We start from the raw sequence: 5,000 nt of genomic DNA on the forward strand, positions 1-5,000 counted from the left end.
TACCCTTCAAAACAAAACCCACTGAAGAATAGGGGACAAAATACCTGAAGAAAGATAGCACTATTTGAAAAGGAGGTCTGTAATACAGAGTGTTGTTTGAGATCGGCAACAACACGTGCAGGTGAAAAGTGGTCTTCCACTTATGTCAGGACCTAACTCAGTTGATAGAAAGCTGTCAGAAGTGGGATTTGAACCCACGCCTCCAATGGAGACTGCGACCTGAACGCAGCGCCTTAGACCGCTCGGCCATTCTGACTGCGAAAGCTGAGTACATTGAATCCAAAGCCGGTAAAGACGGCAGCGATAGTGAATGTTAATAAGTTGAAGCAAGTCCTATGCCTCGGGTACCCCTTCAAAACAAAACCCACTGAAGAATAGGGGACAAAATACCTGAAGAAAGATAGCACTATTTGAAAAGGAGGTCTGTAATACAGAGTGTTGTTTGAGATCTGCAACAACACGTGCAGGTGAAAAGTGGTCTTCCACTTATGTCAGGACCTAACTCAGTTGATAGAAAGCTGTCAGAAGTGGGATTTGAACCCACGCCTCCAATGGAGACTGCGACCTGAACGCAGCGCCTTAGACCGCTCGGCCATTCTGACTGCGAAAGCTGAGTACATTGAATCCAAAGCCGGTAAAGACGGCAGCGATAGTGAATGTTAATAAGTTGAAGCAAGTTCTATGTATCGGGTGAAAATATCTTGCAGAATGTATTTAGAATCTATAAAAGATCGACATGTAGCAAGGTGTTACCAAGGTTTATGTTGGGACAGTCCGATTTTGTCAAGTGCTGACCTTGACTACGTAGAAAGGACAGAGTCCTCTAAATGTAATACATCTTTAACAGCAGGTCCCACCGAGATTTGAACTCGGATCACTGGATTCAGAGTCCAGAGTGCTAGCCATTACACCATGGAACCTGCGCATGATGTCTTGCTCAACAGATCCAACAGATTCCAGGTGTAAGATGGAACTATTTGAAAAGGAGGTGGAATCCACAGTGTTGTTTTGCAACAACACGTGCAGGTGAAAAGTGGTCCTCCACTTATGTAAGGACCTAACTCAGTTGATAGAAAGCTGTCAGAAGTGGATTTGAACCCACGCCTCCAATGGAGACTGCGACCTGAGCGCGGCCTTAGACCGCTCGGCCATTCTGACTGCAAAGCTGAGTACATTGAATCCAAAGCCGGTAAAGACAGCGATAGTGAATGTTAATAAGTTGAAGCAAGTCCTATGCCTCGGTACCCTTCAAAACAAAACCCACTGAAGAATAGGGGACAAAATACCTGAAGAAAGATAGCACTATTTGAAAAGAGGTCTGTAATACAGAGTGTTGTTTGAGATCTGCAACAACACGTGCAGGTGAAAAGTGGTCTTCCACTTATGTCAGGACCTAACTCAGTTGATAGAAAGCTGTCAGAAGTGGGATTTGAACCCACGCCTCCAATGGAGACTGCGACCTGAACGCAGCGCCTTAGACCGCTCGGCCATTCTGACTGCGAAAGCTGAGTACATTGAATCCAAAGCCGGTAAAGACGGCAGCGATAGTGAATGTTAATAAGTTGAAGCAAGTTCTATGTATCGGGTGAAAATATCTTGCAGAATGTATTTAGAATCTATAAAAGATCGACATGTAGCAAGGTGTTACCAAGGTTTATGTTGGGACAGTCCGATTTTGTCAAGTGCTGACCTTGACTACGTAGAAAGGACAGAGTCCTCTAAATGTAATACATCTTTAACAGCAGGTCCCACCGAGATTTGAACTCGGATCACTGGATTCAGAGTCCAGAGTGCTAGCCATTACACCATGGAACCCTACGCATGATATTTTAAGCTCAACAGATCCAACAGATTCCAGGTGTAAGATGGAACTATTTGAAAAGGAGGTGTGGAATCCACAGGGTTGTTTTGCAACAACACGTGCAGGTGAAAAGTGGTCCTCCACTTATGTCAGGACCTAACTCAGTTGATAGAAAGCTGTCAGAAGTGGGATTTGAACCCACGCCTCCAATGGAGACTGCGACCTGAACGCAGCGCCTTAGACCGCTCGGCCATTCTGACTGCGAAAGCTGAGTACATTGAATCCAAAGCCGGTAAAGACGGCAGCGATAGTGAATGTTAATAAGTTGAAGCAAGTCCTATGCCTCGGGTACCCCTTCAAAACAAAACCCACTGAAGAATAGGGGGACAAAATACCTGAAGAAAGATAGCACTATTTGAAAAGGAGGTCTGTAATACAGAGTGTTGTTTGAGATCGGCAACAACACGTGCAGGTGAAAAGTGGTCTTCCACTTATGTCAGGACCTAACTCAGTTGATAGAAAGCTGTCAGAAGTGGGATTTGAACCCACGCCTCCAATGGAGACTGCGACCTGAACGCAGCGCCTTAGACCGCTCGGCCATTCTGACTGCGAAAGCTGAGTACATTGAATCCAAAGCCGGTAAAGACGGCAGCGATAGTGAATGTTAATAAGTTGAAGCAAGTTCTATGTATCGGGTGAAAATATCTTGCAGAATGTATTTAGAATCTATAAAAGATCGACATGTAGCAAGGTGTTACCAAGGCTTATGTTGGGACAGTCCGATTTTGTCAAGTGCAGACCTTGACTACGTAGAAAGGACAGAGTCCTCCAAATGTAATACATCTTTAACAGCAGGTCCCACCGAGATTTGAACTCGGATCACTGGATTCAAAGTCCAGAGTGCTAGCCATTACACCATGGAACCCTGTGCATGATATCTTAGGCTAAACAGATCCAACAGATTCCAGGTGTAAGATGGCACTATTTGAAAAGGAGGGGTGGAATCCACAGTGTTATTTTGCAACAACACGTGCAGGTGAAAAGTGGTCCTCCACTTATGTAAGGACCTAACTCAGTTGATAGAAAGCTGTCAGAAGTGGGATTTGAACCCACGCCTCCAATGGAGACTGCGACCTGAACGCAGCGCCTTAGACCGCTCGGCCATTCTGACTGCAAAAGCTGAGTACATTGAATCCAAAGCCGGTAAAGACGGCAGCGATAGTGAATGTTAATAAGTTGAAGCAAGTCCTATGCCTCGGTACCCTTCAAAACAAAACCCACTGAAGAATAGGGGACAAAATACCTGAAGAAAGATAGCACTATTTGAAAAGGAGGTCTGTAATACAGAGTGTTGTTCGAGATCGGCAACAACACGTGCAGGTGAAAAGTGGTCTTCCACTTATGTCAGGACCTAACTCAGTTGATAGAAAGCTGTCAGAAGTGGGATTTGAACCCACGCCTCCAATGGAGACTGCGACCTGAACGCAGCGCCTTAGACCGCTCGGCCATTCTGACTGCGAAAGCTGAGTACATTGAATCCAAAGCCGGTAAAGACGGCAGCGATAGTGAATGTTAATAAGTTGAAGCAAGTTCTATGCATCGGGTGAAAATATCTTGCCGAATGTATTTAGAATCTACAAGAGATCGACATGTAGCAAGGTGTTACCAAGGTTTATGTTGGGACAGTCCGATTTTGTCAAGTGCTGACCTTGTCTACGTAGAAAGGACAGAGTCTTATAAATGTAATACATCTTTAACAGCAGGTCCCACCGAGATTTGAACTCGGATCACTGGATTCAGAGTCCAGAGTGCTAGCCATTACACCATGGAACCCTGCGCATGATATTTTAAGCTCAACAGATCCAACAGATTCCAGGTGTAAGATGGAACTATTTGAAAAGGAGGTGTGGAATCCACAGGGTTGTTTTGCAACAACACGTGCAGGTGAAAAGTGGTCCTCCACTTATGTCAGGACCTAACTCAGTTGATAGAAAGCTGTCAGAAGTGGGATTTGAACCCACGCCTCCAATGGAGACTGCGACCTGAACGCAGCGCCTTAGACCGCTCGGCCATTCTGACTGCGAAAGCTGAGTACATTGAATCCAAAGCCGGTAAAGACGGCAGCGATAGTGAATGTTAATAAGTTGAAGCAAGTCCTATGCCTCGGGTACCCCTTCAAAACAAAACCCACTGAAGAATAGGGGGACAAAATACCTGAAGAAAGATAGCACTATTTGAAAAGGAGGTCTGTAATACAGAGTGTTCTTTGAGGTTGGCAACAACACGTGCAGGTGAAAAGTGGTCCTCCACTTATGTCAGGACCTAACGTACTTGATAGAAAGCTGTCAGAAGTGGGATTTGAACCCACGCCTCCAATGGAGACTGCGACCTTAACGCAGCGCCTTAGACCGCTCGGCCATTCTGACTGCGAAAGTTGAGTACATTGAATCCAAAGCCGGTAAAGACGTCAGCGATAGTGAATGTTAATAAGTTGAAGCAAGTTCTATGCATCGGGTGAAAATATCTTGCCGAATGTATTTAGAATCTACAAGAGATCGACATGTAGCAAGGTGTTACCAAGGTTTATGTTGGGACAGTCCGATTTTGTCAAGTGCTGACCTTGTCTACGTAGAAAGGACAGAGTCTTATAAATGTAATACATCTTTAACAGCAGGTCCCACCGAGATTTGAACTCGGATCACTGGATTCAGAGTCCAGAGTGCTAGCCATTACACCATGGAACCCTACGCATGATATTTTAAGCTCAACAGATCCAACAGATTCCAGGTGTAAGATGGAACTATTTGAAAAGGAGGTGTGGAATCCACAGGGTTGTTTTGCAACAACACGTGCAGGTGAAAAGTGGTCCTCCACTTATGTCGGACCTAACTCAGTTGATAGAAAGCTGTCAGAAGTGGGATTTGAACCCACGCCTCCAATGGAGACTGCGACCTGAACGCAGCGCCTTAGACCGCTCGGCCATTCTGACTGCGAAAGTTGAGTACATTGAATCCAAAGCCGGTAAAGGCGTCAGCGATAGTGAATGTTAATAAGTTGAAGCAAGTTCTATGCATCGGGTGAAAATATCTTGCCGAATGTATTTAGAATCTACAAGAGATGGACATGAGAGGTGTTACCAGGTTTATGTTGGGACAGTCCGATTTTGTCAGTGCTGACCTTGTCTACGTAGAAAGGACAG

General features: G+C 45.2%; 15 non-coding genes across 15 annotated transcripts; all 15 read right to left on the minus strand.

Moving 5' to 3' along the window:
• Positions 1-173: 173 nt before the first annotated feature.
• Positions 174-256, minus strand: trnal-cag. Its single transcript has one exon. It is a non-coding gene; the product is annotated as a tRNA-Leu (tRNA).
• A 263-nt stretch (positions 257-519) lies between these two features.
• Positions 520-602, minus strand: trnal-cag. Its single transcript has one exon. It is a non-coding gene; the product is annotated as a tRNA-Leu (tRNA).
• Positions 603-848: 246 nt separating this feature from the next.
• On the minus strand, positions 849-920 carry trnaq-cug. The gene has a single exon. It is a non-coding gene; the product is annotated as a tRNA-Gln (tRNA).
• A 494-nt stretch (positions 921-1,414) lies between these two features.
• Positions 1,415-1,497, minus strand: trnal-cag. Its single transcript has one exon. It is a non-coding gene; the product is annotated as a tRNA-Leu (tRNA).
• A 246-nt stretch (positions 1,498-1,743) lies between these two features.
• On the minus strand, positions 1,744-1,815 carry trnaq-cug. Its single transcript has one exon. It is a non-coding gene; the product is annotated as a tRNA-Gln (tRNA).
• Positions 1,816-1,978: 163 nt separating this feature from the next.
• Positions 1,979-2,061, minus strand: trnal-cag. The gene has a single exon. It is a non-coding gene; the product is annotated as a tRNA-Leu (tRNA).
• A 264-nt stretch (positions 2,062-2,325) lies between these two features.
• Positions 2,326-2,408, minus strand: trnal-cag. Its single transcript has one exon. It is a non-coding gene; the product is annotated as a tRNA-Leu (tRNA).
• A 246-nt stretch (positions 2,409-2,654) lies between these two features.
• On the minus strand, positions 2,655-2,726 carry trnaq-cug. The gene has a single exon. It is a non-coding gene; the product is annotated as a tRNA-Gln (tRNA).
• A 163-nt stretch (positions 2,727-2,889) lies between these two features.
• Positions 2,890-2,972, minus strand: trnal-cag. Its single transcript has one exon. It is a non-coding gene; the product is annotated as a tRNA-Leu (tRNA).
• A 261-nt stretch (positions 2,973-3,233) lies between these two features.
• trnal-cag lies at positions 3,234-3,316 on the minus strand. Its single transcript has one exon. It is a non-coding gene; the product is annotated as a tRNA-Leu (tRNA).
• Positions 3,317-3,562: 246 nt separating this feature from the next.
• trnaq-cug lies at positions 3,563-3,634 on the minus strand. Its single transcript has one exon. It is a non-coding gene; the product is annotated as a tRNA-Gln (tRNA).
• A 163-nt stretch (positions 3,635-3,797) lies between these two features.
• On the minus strand, positions 3,798-3,880 carry trnal-cag. Its single transcript has one exon. It is a non-coding gene; the product is annotated as a tRNA-Leu (tRNA).
• Positions 3,881-4,144: 264 nt separating this feature from the next.
• On the minus strand, positions 4,145-4,227 carry trnal-aag. The gene has a single exon. It is a non-coding gene; the product is annotated as a tRNA-Leu (tRNA).
• A 246-nt stretch (positions 4,228-4,473) lies between these two features.
• On the minus strand, positions 4,474-4,545 carry trnaq-cug. Its single transcript has one exon. It is a non-coding gene; the product is annotated as a tRNA-Gln (tRNA).
• A 162-nt stretch (positions 4,546-4,707) lies between these two features.
• Positions 4,708-4,790, minus strand: trnal-aag. Its single transcript has one exon. It is a non-coding gene; the product is annotated as a tRNA-Leu (tRNA).
• Positions 4,791-5,000: the final 210 nt, after the last annotated feature.

This window comes from Hippoglossus stenolepis, chromosome 4 (assembly GCF_022539355.2).
Source record: "Hippoglossus stenolepis isolate QCI-W04-F060 chromosome 4, HSTE1.2, whole genome shotgun sequence".
Taxonomy (NCBI): Eukaryota; Metazoa; Chordata; class Actinopteri; order Pleuronectiformes; family Pleuronectidae; genus Hippoglossus; species Hippoglossus stenolepis.